This window comes from Ambystoma mexicanum, chromosome 7q (assembly GCF_040938575.1).
Source record: "Ambystoma mexicanum isolate Mex_15411 chromosome 7q, UKY_AmexF1_1, whole genome shotgun sequence".
Classification (NCBI taxonomy): domain Eukaryota; kingdom Metazoa; phylum Chordata; class Amphibia; order Caudata; family Ambystomatidae; genus Ambystoma; species Ambystoma mexicanum.
Genome location: NC_090941.1, coordinates 1,122,711,203 through 1,122,727,539, shown reverse-complemented (window position 1 = coordinate 1,122,727,539; position 16,337 = coordinate 1,122,711,203).

The following is a 16,337-nucleotide window of genomic DNA, read 5'->3' as shown; positions in this document are numbered from 1 at the left end:
GGCTGAGAAAGGATATAAGGTTGACAAAGAGAAGCTACAATATTGTCAATGAGAAGTAGTATACGTAAGTCAGTTGATCTCTCATGGGGGGAAAAGAGTCACCCCTAAAAGGGCTGAGGCCATATTGAACACAGCCAAGCCACACACTGTAAAACAGATGCAGAGTTTCCTAAGCCTGTGTAATTATGTCAGGGCATGGGTCTTCGACTATATCTCATACACCAAGCCTTTACTTCAGGCCCTAAAGAAGGCACAAGTGACGAAAGGGAACATTGAATGGTCTGAGACCATGGAGAAAGGATTTGCTGAACTCAAAAGTGACATTTGCACGGCACCAGTTTTAGGGATTCCTAATTATGCAGAGGAATTCTACCTGTTCTCACACACACACGGCTGCATCATGACAGCAGTACTCACACAGAAAACCATTTTGGGGGACAAGCCCCTAGCCTATTATAGTGGAATTTTGGACCCAGTGATGAGAGGCCATTTCCCTTCCGAACAAATTTTAGCTGCTGCAGCATTTGCCATTGAGAAGCCTACTACCATTTTAATGGGATGCTCAATGACATTTTATGTCGAGCACTCACTATTTGCTATTCTAGAGAAGCCAAAGGTCACACTGACATCTCAGAGATCTTCTGCTTATGAAGTGATCATATTGAATCCCTCAATTAAGATAGTCCGATGCAAAATAGTGAACCCAGCTATGTTCATAGCAGAGCCAGTCACTGAAGTGGAGCCAATACATGACTGGGCAAATTATGAAGAATTCTATGATGAAATTCCCAGAGTAAAAGAGAATGCATTGGCAGAAGGAGAAATTGTCTTTATTGACGGTTCTTCGATAATCGATCAAAACGATGAGCAAAGTTATACAGGCAATGCTGTGATGAAGCACACAGCAAATGGAGAATTCCCAGTGCTACTTAGTGCACGAATACCATCTCATTATTCAGCACAGGCTGCAGAATTATTAGAATTGATACTCGCGATTGAGAATCACGCATACCAGGAAGTAATGGTGTATAGAGACTCTGCCTATGTGACGACCAAAGTGCACGCAGGTTTAGCACGTTGGAATAGGAGGGGCTACCTCCGAGCGGATGGCATGCCAGTGCAGCACTCAGCCTTATTGGACAGGCTGATTAAGGTACTACAGCTCCCAGTGGACATAGCGTTCGTGAAATGCGCCACCCACATGAAAGGGACAGATTTTATCTCAAGAGGAAATCAAGCAGCAGGCACTGAAGCCAAGCATATTGCATCCAAGAGCGAGACGATCATGGAGGTGGAAGTCGCTCACATAAATGAGAAAATGATTGTTGCACAAAGTGAACCTAAAAGCTATAATAATATGGGGCAAACCCATTTAATGGATCTCCAGAGGAGGCACCACAGGAGGAAAATAACATATGGAAACAGCAAGGGCGTTCTTTAAACCCCTCCGAAAGCTTGTGGTGACAAGACAGCACCGGTAAACCAGTAATGCCTATAGCCCTGTTAAAAATAGTGCTGGAACAGTTACACTATCCAGCACACATGACAAAAGAGAATCTAACGGCAACACTCGCTGAAGACTGGTTCGTAACATACTTAGCAGAGCACATTGCATTTTTTATGGTGAACTGTATAATTTTCCAACAGTTCACAGCTGGGCATACACTAAATGTAATAAGAGGAGTTATACCAAAGCCAAATGGACCTTTTCAGGACTTGCATGTCGATTACGTCAACATGATTCATGTATGTAATGGGTACAGATACCTAATTGTTGTGGTGTGTCCATTCTCTAGAAGGATAGAAGCAGGTCCATGTCCACACCCAGATTCTACCTGTGCTGCCAAATTTCTAGTGAGAGAGGTATTTCCTAGGTGGAGCGTATGTGAAGTCATGGGACCAGATAATGGGACTAATTTTGTAAATGAAGTTTTTGAGCAGATTAGTTTGTTGCTTGGTATAAAGCGCAAGTGCTCATTGGCATATCATCCGCAAGGTAACAGCATATGTGAGAAGCTCAACTGCTAATTAAAAGAGAGGATAGCCAAGTTGAAGCCTACTCTAAGAAAGGGATGGTTACACTGCCTTCCTTTGGCACTGTATGCACTCAGAAACCAGCCTGGTTCTGATCACCATCTTACAACCCACAAAATAGCCACAGGAAGAAGAATGCTCACTCCCTTGACACCACAAGACAGAGCTAGATGTGATGCCCAGTTGACAGGAGAAATCTTAGGGTCTGAAATGCAAAATTACTTGAATTGCATGTCATCTTGCTTTACTGTAATTTCAGGCCAGCTGCAGCGACGACGAAAAGGGGGCAGGGCAGCAAGATAAGGACTTTGTGTTCCATCCATTTTTCCTTGAGATACTGTCTTGGTAAAGAATCACTCAAGGAAAAAGTGAGACGAGACAAGGTTTAACAGTCCCTTTATAGTGGAAGACTGCAATTACTCTTCAGTAAAGCTACAAGGACGAAGAGCTTGGATTCTTTTTGGGTGACATCAAACCATACATCGGAGAATGGCCCCTGCCTGCACCCCATCTCAAAGAGACTACGGATGACGGGGAAGAACCACTGCACGTACAAACGAGATCCAAGTTGAGGATGAAGGACGCATTACCAGCAGCAAAACAAAGACAAAGAACTTTTGTGCAAATGTTGTGGCTTCATTTTGGACATTCCTCTGAGCGAATAAGGGGATAAGGATATAAAGGTGGACACTCTTTGCATCCTAGTTGCAGGGTGAAGAAGAAAAGTACACTTGGAAGCCACAACATAATCTGTCAACTTTGAACTTTGGTCTGAGGCACACTGAAGCCTTGATTAGAAAAGAATATGCCAAATTTTGATTGAGGACACATCAATTGGAAAAAAATACAATACCCAGACTCTTTCCACACTGACACCTTGTTCAGAATTACTTATGGTGTCCCACAGTAGCGACATCACCAAAGATGTGGTGACATATTTCGATCTAGTACTGAGATCATAACCTTCATTGGTGGGGAGGCTCACCAGTGTTGTCACAATCACACTTTGTAAGGGAAGACAGTTTGACACTCTCTCCGGAACCACAGAAGCCGGATGAATCGACCTCTTGCACTGTGGTTGGCACAGGTACCTGACAGAGGTATACACAGTACACCACGTGGCAGCCAATGGGGGGAAGATGGATTAGGGAGAGGCTGTGGATAGGGTGGGAAAGTAGGAACACCGGAAAGAGGAGAAGGAAACACCTAGTTTGGATAGGACTGGGGAAACACACAGTAAAACCTAACCTAAATGACCCTATAATGCATATTCAAATACTTAATACCTGCACGTCTAACCACACACACATACACCTTAAATGAATATTCCCTACTAAACCTGTCTCCTGACCCTACCTGATTAAACACACTTAGATATATGTGTAGATTCAACATGGACACATGAAGAACAGTTTGCCATAAGTGAGATGAGACAAACAAATGGGAAGTTTCCCAACATGATAAGACACACACATGGCCTCTTAGGCAAGCATAAGCAATGCATAACGGAACACAAAACACATTTGGTAGCAGACTCTAGTTGACAGCACTACATTAGCATTACCACCCCTTGATGCATGTTTTGCTAACACACATAACTTCCTGATTCAAGGATCTGTTGTCTCCTCATGATAAATGACACTTGGCATTGGCCCCATAAAGGATGAGCATTAGTAATTGCCCAAAGTTCGAAAAAGGTGCATAGAAAAGAGGAGTAGCTAGAAGCCCCCCCCCCCGACTGCAGTAGAAATACTCCTGTGTTTTATGACCCGGACCGTAGCACACAATAGTTCATCTCCAGGCCCCTCCCGTACTTATCTTTAGTCTGGGAGCCCCACGGGACTACCCGGACAAAGAAAGCTCTTGAAAATGGACGAACCGGCAGCGTTCCTGTCCTCCTGCCCAATAGCTTCGTCCTCCAACCGTCAAGATTTCAGTGCGAGTGGCGCACCGAGAACTCCTTCCTCCGACGGCATGAACACCTCACATCCAAAATAAGCTGCACCTGTCTAGCGTTGCCGGTTGATAAGCTGTTCTTAATCACAGCTGGCCACGCGTGCGCAACCAAAGACTACAGGTGCCCTCTAAGGCTGCTGGAAAGTGTAGTATTTGCGTCACTGACTTTCTTCAAGATCCTGAAAATGAAAAGACAATAAGGAGACTGCTTACTGTGATTGCCGAGCCGTCACTCCTACTTCCGGAATACAGCGAGGTAAAATCAAATGTCCCAAGCGGAGGAAGAAGCTTATAGGTTTATCAATGTACTGTTCTTTCACCCAAATGAAGACTGTCCAGATCTTTGCGGGATAACTACAGACATATTGACATTTCTTCGAGATCCAGGAAATGCAGAACTTCTAAGCATAATCCTAAACGATATTGTTATCTTCAAGCACACCCACATTGTAGAAACTGTTCACAGTAAGTGAGAGCCAATGATCCCAAATTTCAGCAAGGGCAGGACAAATGTCCCTGTCGCCAGAAGACAGCAGGTTGGCGAGTAATGTGTTTTTTCACCTAATAGAGGATTTTCCAGTGCTTCTGGGGAGACCTGTCGATGTTGATGTCTTCACATTCATTAGAGACCCAGCAAATTCCATGCAGATGGGCATGCTCTTGCATGGTATCGTAATGCAAGTCGAACTTTCCAACAATCAACAGAACTATCTGAGAAGATTTTAAACTTTCCGCCGATGGACAGATCGAGAGAGCAGTGCCAGACATCTCATTTCCTATTTTTATATTGACAAGAACACAGCATGTCTTCGGGAATGAAGCAGATCAGAAGCACAGATTGGGAGTTGATATATTTTGAACATGCACAGTAAAGAGACTTGCTGAATTATCAACTGTTTGACATTCCGGTGTTCAGAAAAAGGGGGGCAATTCTTTAGTACCTGCAACTCACATGCAGAACCAACAGAATTCAGAGATAATATTGCTTAAAAGTTATATTAAAAGTCAGTATATTTCAATGGATGATCGAAATGGGGATCGAAAGTAGTAATTTAGTACTCCTTCAGGAGGAAAGACGTTCGTACATTTCTGGAAGTAAATGCTGCCGATTGACCAACAGGGGTATAATGTATTTATGCATATTTTGTATCATTGTTTTACTATCATTGACAATCAGAACTGCTTTTTGTATTGGTGTACAAAGTGTTCCTATCCCAGTGCACCCACCTAATGGTGCACATATGACACCCACAAAAGCACCCAGGCCCTTTATGGTAATTCCAGTCCCTAGCAAATCTGATGCTGGAATGAGTGAACTTGAAATGGATGTAATTAGCAATGACACACATATACGTATGGAAACAAGCAAAGTGAAAATCCGGCGACAGGGTCGTCAGAGTCTGAATGTAGAAGGAATATTGACAAAGACACGCATGCAAACACTGAATGCACACATGCCAGGCCTAGTGTCAATAACTGTATAACCACAGTCTAAAGCATGGAAGAAGAAGAGATTGCCTACTATGAGAAGTTCCACTACAAGTAAAGTGAAAAGACAAATGGGAAAAGCTGAACTCCTGAAGAGACGTAAGGAGCTGGAGAATGAACAAACAGATACAGCACTGACAAGCACATATTTTCCAGTGAAGGAAACAAGTACAAGTTCTACAATACAGCCATATACTAGCCAAATAACAGAGTGGATATGGACACTATCAACCGAAAAAGAAGGAATGCAAGAAAAGTTGGAGAAGAAACCAACCGAGATAACATTGATGAACACCCCTAATGCGACACCTATGGAGGAGAAGACAAGCTCAAGGGAAATTTCACGAGCACAGCTGATAGCAGAATTGATATGGCCATCATTAGCCAGAGCCAGGAAGAGAGCAGAGGAAATAGAATCACCAGACTTTCCTCCACTCGACTGGCACAGATGAAGATACCCGCATCATAGACCAGGATACCTGTGAATCCTCCAGCAGGAAAGAGCCATATAGATGCAGTCAGGGATGTAGTTATAGCAAATTGCAAGAAAACCTTAAGGATCAAGAGAAGCATATACGGAGAAGACAGTGAACTAAACGACTACTTGGACAGAACAACACATCTGGGAAACAACATCTGGTACCAGCACATGAAAGAAGTCTGAAGACGGTGTTCAGAATGGGAATGCTTTGTTTGTGCACTCCTACCGTACAGCATGGGGAAGTCCAAGATCTTCGTAGCTGTAGAAATCGATGTCCAGACAGCACACTGTCTTTCACACGTAGCAATGTGCAAGACCAGAGGCCAGTTAATGGGAAGTGATGCCTCACTAAAATGGGCAACCGAAGCTACCGATCCAAAGGAAGACGAATATGTCCAGGACATAAAGACAAGAAACAGTGGAAAAACAAAACACATTTTGATCAGATATGAGAAGCCTGGGGTTAAAGGAGCATAAATCAGAAGAGAAGCAAACCAGAAACTAAATGTCCTAGAAAAAACTCCAGAAGAGGCTGGAAGTTTGAAAAACAGAGGCAAAATACATATTTGGGGAACAGTGCTTTCATCAGATGGATGGGCGAAAGGAGTAGTAATATGTAGAGCGTGGATGGTCACTGGTAGTTACCAAGGCACCATTGACATAGTACAGAATGGATGCAAGCCATTGTGGCCAAAGCTTGCAAACCTGCTGACATGGGTCGAAGACAGAGGAGGACCCTTGCAGATAGTGCCACTGGAAAGCCCAAAATTCAGCTTCATGAATAATGGCACCAGAAAGCATACATCACACTGCTGAGAAACTGGGGAGGTATATGCACAATAGTGAATGTCCACGTTCCAGCATTGGTGATCCTGAAGAGTGACCTAACCATTGACAGTTTCCCGAAAGCAGATGCTCACCTAAGGAAGAAGAGATCAGTGGAACTGCTGATTCAAATGAAGAGAGAAAAATACTTTTCTACCAAATCAAAAGAAGCATTCCATGCAATCCCGTATGAACACAGGCTATTCAGTCTTACCTCATCAGTGTTCACGACGATTTTCATGCCAAGGTTTCAAGTTGGAGCAAATACTAAATGGTTGCAGATAACCAGATGGGAGTTACTGCAGACCATCAGCACAACCATAAAGGGATTCAACACAATCAAAGAAGAGTTAAGGGTAGTCTGAATGATGACTCTCCAAAACATATATGCACTTGACATGATCACAGCTATGGATGGAGGAGTTTGTGCAAACATTGGAGACTCATGTTGCACATTTACACCATCTCACAATGAATAAAATGGAACTCTAACGGAAGCCATAGGTATGCTGATAAAACTACAGAACCAAATGATTGATGAAACTGTTGAAATGGATGATGACAGCTGGTTTGGATCACTATTTTCATGGGTTCCACAATGGATGCCAGATGCATTCAAATTCCTAGGAGCACTGCTAGTGATGATATTGTTAGGTTTCTGTGTTATCAAGATAATAATATCTCAATGCCAGAAGGCTGCAATAAAAAAGCCATATGGATGAAGATCATGATTGAAGTCGAGCCAGGATGGAAACCCAAAGACCTGACCAACTAAGAGACAAGAGACTTTGTGAAAACCAGCATTCATGCACCAGAAGGAACAAAGTTTCAATGTCCCAAGAAGCATAGAAATGATGTGGGAAGATGGGTTTATTGCAGCCCAAATGGACAGTGTCTACTAATGACGTGGAACAAGGATGAACACGTGAGAACAGCAAGAAGTCTGAAAGGAGTTATAAAGATATGGATCCCAAAGAGACATTTATTCACTCCATCATGTATAGACATAGAAGATGAAGAAAGAATGGACCCAGGCGATGAAATAAAAGTGAATACAGATTGAAAGTGGTTGATGAATCACCCAGAGGGGGGAGTGTAAAGGAGGTCCCAAGTACAGCCCACACTCGAACCGTCCATTTTGAAGTACCAGGAATGTTTATGCCGAAATACGTGATGTATGATGAGCAAATAAACCAGCAGAGAACCTCAGTGGGGCTCTGCCAGTACCTATCAAAATAACAGCACCTATTGAAGTGCCAATACCAAGGAAACCATGGACAGTAAGGTATCCATTAAGAAAACCATACCAACAAATGAAACGAAGTGAAGATCGTCTGAGTACCGTCCCTGAAGAAACCAAAAATGTCTTAATGGAAGACAAATGGTGACGACACGAGAACCCGAACTGACTCACATATAGAAGAAATGACGACCTGAGAATGATGTAATGAGGCGAAACACCATGGGCCAGGGATATCGTGGACCTAAAGTGAAAGGACAATGTCAAATGTAAGAAGCCTAAGCCACGAGCATGATGAAGATAGTCGACCAGTTTACACATGTACATATGCTTGGAACCGCAAGAAAGCTAAGAAAATCGTGCAGCTTGCTATGCTTAGTAGAAGGATAGTGCAGCAAGCGCCACATATAAATATCTACCTCAAACGAAGCATATTATATAAGCGTACTTCCACTTTGCACAAGAAGCAGAATCAACACAAAGGTTACTAGAGGCCACACAAGAGAACTTCATATTTAGCAAAATCAAGAATAAAGCAGCAGAAACCAGACTTAGCAGAGGCAACCCGTGCCAGGACAACCAAGGTCATGTCAGTGGAATAGACGAACAGTAGCTACAATTAATTGATTTAAAGATAAGAATATCCTGCTTCAGGAAGGTCAACATAAGAAACTGTAGCCAGGTGGTGGGTAAAACGAAATTCAAATACACAAATTATGTGAAGACGAGGCAAATCCACAGTCTCTGAATCACATGTCTAACCGAGCGAGCAGCAGTGCAACTTTCACACCTATGCATGGCAGCAGGCCAAGAAATGATATCAGAACTCTTTGAGACAGGAGATGCAGTCTCGAAGCCAACCAATGTGGCAGAATGAGATTGAATGAATCTAAGTGTGTATTCACAATGCAGCCTCTACTAAAGGAAAGCAGAGCTAATGTGAGAAAGCAGCATTAACGCCAGCAAAGGGATGTATTTCCAATTCTATGCTAACCGAGAAACCCATGTACCGTTTCCTTAACCCTAGCTCTCTTTGTGTTTTCTCCAACTCCCTGACCCCTCTACAAGCTCTACCCGTCCCTACCCCCCCTGGCGCTGCTGAATCATTGTCCTGGAGTACATTGTTGGTTCCCTACGCCAAACAAGCTGGGAGGTTCACAGCCACGTGGCTCTGTGGGTGAGTGGAGAGTGTGGCAAACCAATCGTTCCAGTCAGAAATGGATTGCAAGCGGTCACGAAATGATTGACTGGAGGCTGTACAATCCGACATTTTGCAAATAGTCTTTTCAATGATGGAGGCGCAGGCCATTTAATTTGTCATTTTAAAAATAATGCACAGTAAAAGTGAAAATAGAAAAATGGGCCAAGTAAAATTGCCAGGTTAGACAACAGTTGTTTACTAAATGGTGAGAATTATTGGTCCATTGAGTGCTTATGTCCAATCCCAGTTTACCCTACTAAGTACACTTTTTTCTGGTGGGGTGGTCAGGTAGATGCTATACGCAATTCCACAAATGTGCACATGCTTGGCAAATATAGAATTGCTGATCAGATGTTGAGCAATCAGTGGTACAGGTGACATATCTTCTGGAATAAAGGCCCCTGGATAAAGGCCTGGGAGGATGTGTTCTCGCTTCAACGTGTGGTATCAAGGAGAGCCGCGCCGGGTTCTAGGCACTCACGTCCACTCCACAACTGCATGCCACACCACACATCCCCCCTGCAAAGAACTCAATCAATCCATCAACACATTCATAGAGCACACTTTCACCGATGGTATCATGGCGTGGTCTAGAATCGTGGGAAGAGAGAGCACACAATGTAGCCGCCTTCACTGGGATGGGAAGGAATCCAAATGTTAATGGCCAGAAGTCAGAGGTCCGGGCAGTCGATGCGGCCGTTGAGCACATAACTTACTTGCACTGTAAGCTACGGTCACTCAGATCACCTCAAAATGAGCCGTTGGCACCAAATTGTGTCTCTCGCCAGCCGTCACAAAGAGAATGTTCAGACAGATTGAGTTTATTCAAGGAAGGTAAGGAGCCGGGGTTGGGCTGGAGTGATCAGGACGGCATTGAACTGTGCCTCTGAATAGATGGTGACGTCTAATCCATTGCACTCCCTTCAGGTCAAAGTGGATGCTGTGGCCATCCCAGCTTCTGCATTTGGCCTCCCACTGACAAATATTCCTGCTCGGTGTTTAGGCAGAGGGTGACCACATGCAGGCGACTCTGCAGATCGGCGATGGCAGCCAAAGCCTGAAACTCCACTCACCAATCACTGCCTCCCTTTGAGTACCTATTCTGCTGGATGGCCACCAAGCTTGGCAGCTCTGGAAGAAATATCAAGGTTTACATTGCTCTGTCTCTCCAGGCCATCAGGCACATGCAGCATGCAGCATTGTGCCAAGATAGTGAGCATGACTAACAGGGCCCTCGCTCAACCTTCCCCAGAATCCTGCGGCATATCTCTTTTTAGAACTCTTTCACACTTAAAGACCTGCAACCCGCTGAAAACTTGTTAAATATGTACATCTATTTGGATTTTGAAGTTCCTCTGCTGAGGAGGCATGGCTACTTATTTGTAGCTATGCTTGTTACCAATCTTGGGATTTTGCAAAGAAAACTACAATCATTCTTAGACATCAGAGGAGCTGCAGTGGAGTGGCGAGTGATCAGAGGAGCTGTAGTGGAGTGGTGAGTGATCAGAGGAGCTGTAGTGGAGTGGTGAGCGATCAGAGGAGCTGCAGTGCAGTGATGAGTGATCAGGGGAGCTGCAATGGAGTGGTGAGTGATCAGAGGAGCTGCAGTGGAGTGGTGAGTGGTCAGAGGAGCTGCAGTGGAGTGGTGAGTGATCAGAGGAGCTGCAGTGGAGTGGTGAGTGATCAGAGGAGCTGCAGTGTTGTGGTGAGTGATCAGATGAGCTGCAGTGGAGTGGCGAGTGATCAGAGGAGTTGCAGTGGAGTGGTGTGTGATCAGAGGAGCTACAGTGCAGCAGTGAGTGATGAGAGGAGCAGCAGTGGAGTGGTGAATGATCAGAGGAGCTGCATTGCACTGGTGAGTGATGACAGGAGCTGCAGTGGAGTGGCGAGTGATCAGAGGAGCTGTAGTGGAGTGGTGAGTGATCAGAGGAGCTGCAGTGTAGTGGTGAGTGATCAGAGGAGCTGCAGTGTAGTGGTGAGGGATCAGAGGAGCTGCAGTGGAGTGGTGAATGATCAGAGGAGTTGCAGTGGAGTGGTGAGTGATCAGAGGAGCTGCAATGCAGTGGTGAGTGATCAGAGGAGCTGCAGTGGAGTGATGAATGATCAGAGGAGTTGCAGTGGAGTGGTGAGTGTTCAGAGGAGATGCAGTGCAGTGGTAAGTGATCAGAGGAATGGTGAGTGAACAGAGGAGCTGCAGTGTAGTGGTGAGTGATCAGAGGAATGGTGAGTGAACAGAGGAGCTGCAGTGTAGTTGTGAGTGATAAGAGGAGCTGCAGTGGAGTGGTGAATGATCAGAGGAGTTGCTGTGGAGTGGTGAGTGATCAGAGGAGCTACAGTGCAGTGGTGAGTGATGAAAGGAGCTGCAGTGGAGTGGTGAATGATCAGAGGAGTTGCAGTGGAGTGGTGAGTGATCAGAGGAGCTACAGTGCAGTGGGGGAAGATGGATTAGGGAGAGGCTGTGGATAGGGTGGGAAAGTAGGAACACCGGAAAGAGGAGAAGGAAACACCTAGTTTGGATAGGACTGGGGAAACACACAGTAAAACCTAACCTAAATGACCCTATAATGCATATTCAAATACTTAATACCTGCACGTCTAACCACACACACATACATACACCTTAAATGAATATTCCCTACTAAACCTGTCTCCTGACCCTACCTGATTAAACACACTTAGATATATGTGTAGATTCAACATGGACACATGAAGAACAGTTTGCCATAAGTGAGATGAGACAAACAAATGGGAAGTTTCCCAACATGATAAGACACACACATGGCCTCTTAGGCAAGCATAAGCAATGCATAACGGAACACAAAACACATTTGGTAGCAGACTCTAGTTGACAGCACTACATTAGCATTACCACCCCTTGATGCATGTTTTGCTAACACACATAACTTCCTGATTCAAGGATCTGTTGTCTCCTCATGATAAATGACACTTGGCATTGGCCCCATAAAGGATGAGCATTAGTAATTGCCCAAAGTTCGAAAAAGGTGCATAGAAAAGAGGAGTAGCTAGAAGCCCCCCCCCCGACTGCAGTAGAAATACTCCTGTGTTTTATGACCCGGACCGTAGCACACAATAGTTCATCTCCAGGCCCCTCCCGTACTTATCTTTAGTCTGGGAGCCCCACGGGACTACCCGGACAAAGAAAGCTCTTGAAAATGGACGAACCGGCAGCGTTCCTGTCCTCCTGCCCAATAGCTTCGTCCTCCAACCGTCAAGATTTCAGTGCGAGTGGCGCACCGAGAACTCCTTCCTCCGACGGCATGAACACCTCACATCCAAAATAAGCTGCACCTGTCTAGCGTTGCCGGTTGATAAGCTGTTCTTAATCACAGCTGGCCACGCGTGCGCAACCAAAGACTACAGGTGCCCTCTAAGGCTGCTGGAAAGTGTAGTATTTGCGTCACTGACTTTCTTCAAGATCCTGAAAATGAAAAGACAATAAGGAGACTGCTTACTGTGATTGCCGAGCCGTCACTCCTACTTCCGGAATACAGCGAGGTAAAATCAAATGTCCCAAGCGGAGGAAGAAGCTTATAGGTTTATCAATGTACTGTTCTTTCACCCAAATGAAGACTGTCCAGATCTTTGCGGGATAACTACAGACATATTGACATTTCTTCGAGATCCAGGAAATGCAGAACTTCTAAGCATAATCCTAAACGATATTGTTATCTTCAAGCACACCCACATTGTAGAAACTGTTCACAGTAAGTGAGAGCCAATGATCCCAAATTTCAGCAAGGGCAGGACAAATGTCCCTGTCGCCAGAAGACAGCAGGTTGGCGAGTAATGTGTTTTTTCACCTAATAGAGGATTTTCCAGTGCTTCTGGGGAGACCTGTCGATGTTGATGTCTTCACATTCATTAGAGACCCAGCAAATTCCATGCAGATGGGCATGCTCTTGCATGGTATCGTAATGCAAGTCGAACTTTCCAACAATCAACAGAACTATCTGAGAAGATTTTAAACTTTCCGCCGATGGACAGATCGAGAGAGCAGTGCCAGACATCTCATTTCCTATTTTTATATTGACAAGAACACAGCATGTCTTCGGGAATGAAGCAGATCAGAAGCACAGATTGGGAGTTGATATATTTTGAACATGCACAGTAAAGAGACTTGCTGAATTATCAACTGTTTGACATTCCGGTGTTCAGAAAAAGGGGGGCAATTCTTTAGTACCTGCAACTCACATGCAGAACCAACAGAATTCAGAGATAATATTGCTTAAAAGTTATATTAAAAGTCAGTATATTTCAATGGATGATCGAAATGGGGATCGAAAGTAGTAATTTAGTACTCCTTCAGGAGGAAAGACGTTCGTACATTTCTGGAAGTAAATGCTGCCGATTGACCAACAGGGGTATAATGTATTTATGCATATTTTGTATCATTGTTTTACTATCATTGACAATCAGAACTGCTTTTTGTATTGGTGTACAAAGTGTTCCTATCCCAGTGCACCCACCTAATGGTGCACATATGACACCCACAAAAGCACCCAGGCCCTTTATGGTAATTCCAGTCCCTAGCAAATCTGATGCTGGAATGAGTGAACTTGAAATGGATGTAATTAGCAATGACACACATATACGTATGGAAACAAGCAAAGTGAAAATCCGGCGACAGGGTCGTCAGAGTCTGAATGTAGAAGGAATATTGACAAAGACACGCATGCAAACACTGAATGCACACATGCCAGGCCTAGTGTCAATAACTGTATAACCACAGTCTAAAGCATGGAAGAAGAAGAGATTGCCTACTATGAGAAGTTCCACTACAAGTAAAGTGAAAAGACAAATGGGAAAAGCTGAACTCCTGAAGAGACGTAAGGAGCTGGAGAATGAACAAACAGATACAGCACTGACAAGCACATATTTTCCAGTGAAGGAAACAAGTACAAGTTCTACAATACAGCCATATACTAGCCAAATAACAGAGTGGATATGGACACTATCAACCGAAAAAGAAGGAATGCAAGAAAAGTTGGAGAAGAAACCAACCGAGATAACATTGATGAACACCCCTAATGCGACACCTATGGAGGAGAAGACAAGCTCAAGGGAAATTTCACGAGCACAGCTGATAGCAGAATTGATATGGCCATCATTAGCCAGAGCCAGGAAGAGAGCAGAGGAAATAGAATCACCAGACTTTCCTCCACTCGACTGGCACAGATGAAGATACCCGCATCATAGACCAGGATACCTGTGAATCCTCCAGCAGGAAAGAGCCATATAGATGCAGTCAGGGATGTAGTTATAGCAAATTGCAAGAAAACCTTAAGGATCAAGAGAAGCATATACGGAGAAGACAGTGAACTAAACGACTACTTGGACAGAACAACACATCTGGGAAACAACATCTGGTACCAGCACATGAAAGAAGTCTGAAGACGGTGTTCAGAATGGGAATGCTTTGTTTGTGCACTCCTACCGTACAGCATGGGGAAGTCCAAGATCTTCGTAGCTGTAGAAATCGATGTCCAGACAGCACACTGTCTTTCACACGTAGCAATGTGCAAGACCAGAGGCCAGTTAATGGGAAGTGATGCCTCACTAAAATGGGCAACCGAAGCTACCGATCCAAAGGAAGACGAATATGTCCAGGACATAAAGACAAGAAACAGTGGAAAAACAAAACACATTTTGATCAGATATGAGAAGCCTGGGGTTAAAGGAGCATAAATCAGAAGAGAAGCAAACCAGAAACTAAATGTCCTAGAAAAAACTCCAGAAGAGGCTGGAAGTTTGAAAAACAGAGGCAAAATACATATTTGGGGAACAGTGCTTTCATCAGATGGATGGGCGAAAGGAGTAGTAATATGTAGAGCGTGGATGGTCACTGGTAGTTACCAAGGCACCATTGACATAGTACAGAATGGATGCAAGCCATTGTGGCCAAAGCTTGCAAACCTGCTGACATGGGTCGAAGACAGAGGAGGACCCTTGCAGATAGTGCCACTGGAAAGCCCAAAATTCAGCTTCATGAATAATGGCACCAGAAAGCATACATCACACTGCTGAGAAACTGGGGAGGTATATGCACAATAGTGAATGTCCACGTTCCAGCATTGGTGATCCTGAAGAGTGACCTAACCATTGACAGTTTCCCGAAAGCAGATGCTCACCTAAGGAAGAAGAGATCAGTGGAACTGCTGATTCAAATGAAGAGAGAAAAATACTTTTCTACCAAATCAAAAGAAGCATTCCATGCAATCCCGTATGAACACAGGCTATTCAGTCTTACCTCATCAGTGTTCACGACGATTTTCATGCCAAGGTTTCAAGTTGGAGCAAATACTAAATGGTTGCAGATAACCAGATGGGAGTTACTGCAGACCATCAGCACAACCATAAAGGGATTCAACACAATCAAAGAAGAGTTAAGGGTAGTCTGAATGATGACTCTCCAAAACATATATGCACTTGACATGATCACAGCTATGGATGGAGGAGTTTGTGCAAACATTGGAGACTCATGTTGCACATTTACACCATCTCACAATGAATAAAATGGAACTCTAACGGAAGCCATAGGTATGCTGATAAAACTACAGAACCAAATGATTGATGAAACTGTTGAAATGGATGATGACAGCTGGTTTGGATCACTATTTTCATGGGTTCCACAATGGATGCCAGATGCATTCAAATTCCTAGGAGCACTGCTAGTGATGATATTGTTAGGTTTCTGTGTTATCAAGATAATAATATCTCAATGCCAGAAGGCTGCAATAAAAAAGCCATATGGATGAAGATCATGATTGAAGTCGAGCCAGGATGGAAACCCAAAGACCTGACCAACTAAGAGACAAGAGACTTTGTGAAAACCAGCATTCATGCACCAGAAGGAACAAAGTTTCAATGTCCCAAGAAGCATAGAAATGATGTGGGAAGATGGGTTTATTGCAGCCCAAATGGACAGTGTCTACTAATGACGTGGAACAAGGATGAACACGTGAGAACAGCAAGAAGTCTGAAAGGAGTTATAAAGATATGGATCCCAAAGAGACATTTATTCACTCCATCATGTATAGACATAGAAGATGAAGAAAGAATGGACCCAGGCGATGAAATAAAAGTGAATACAG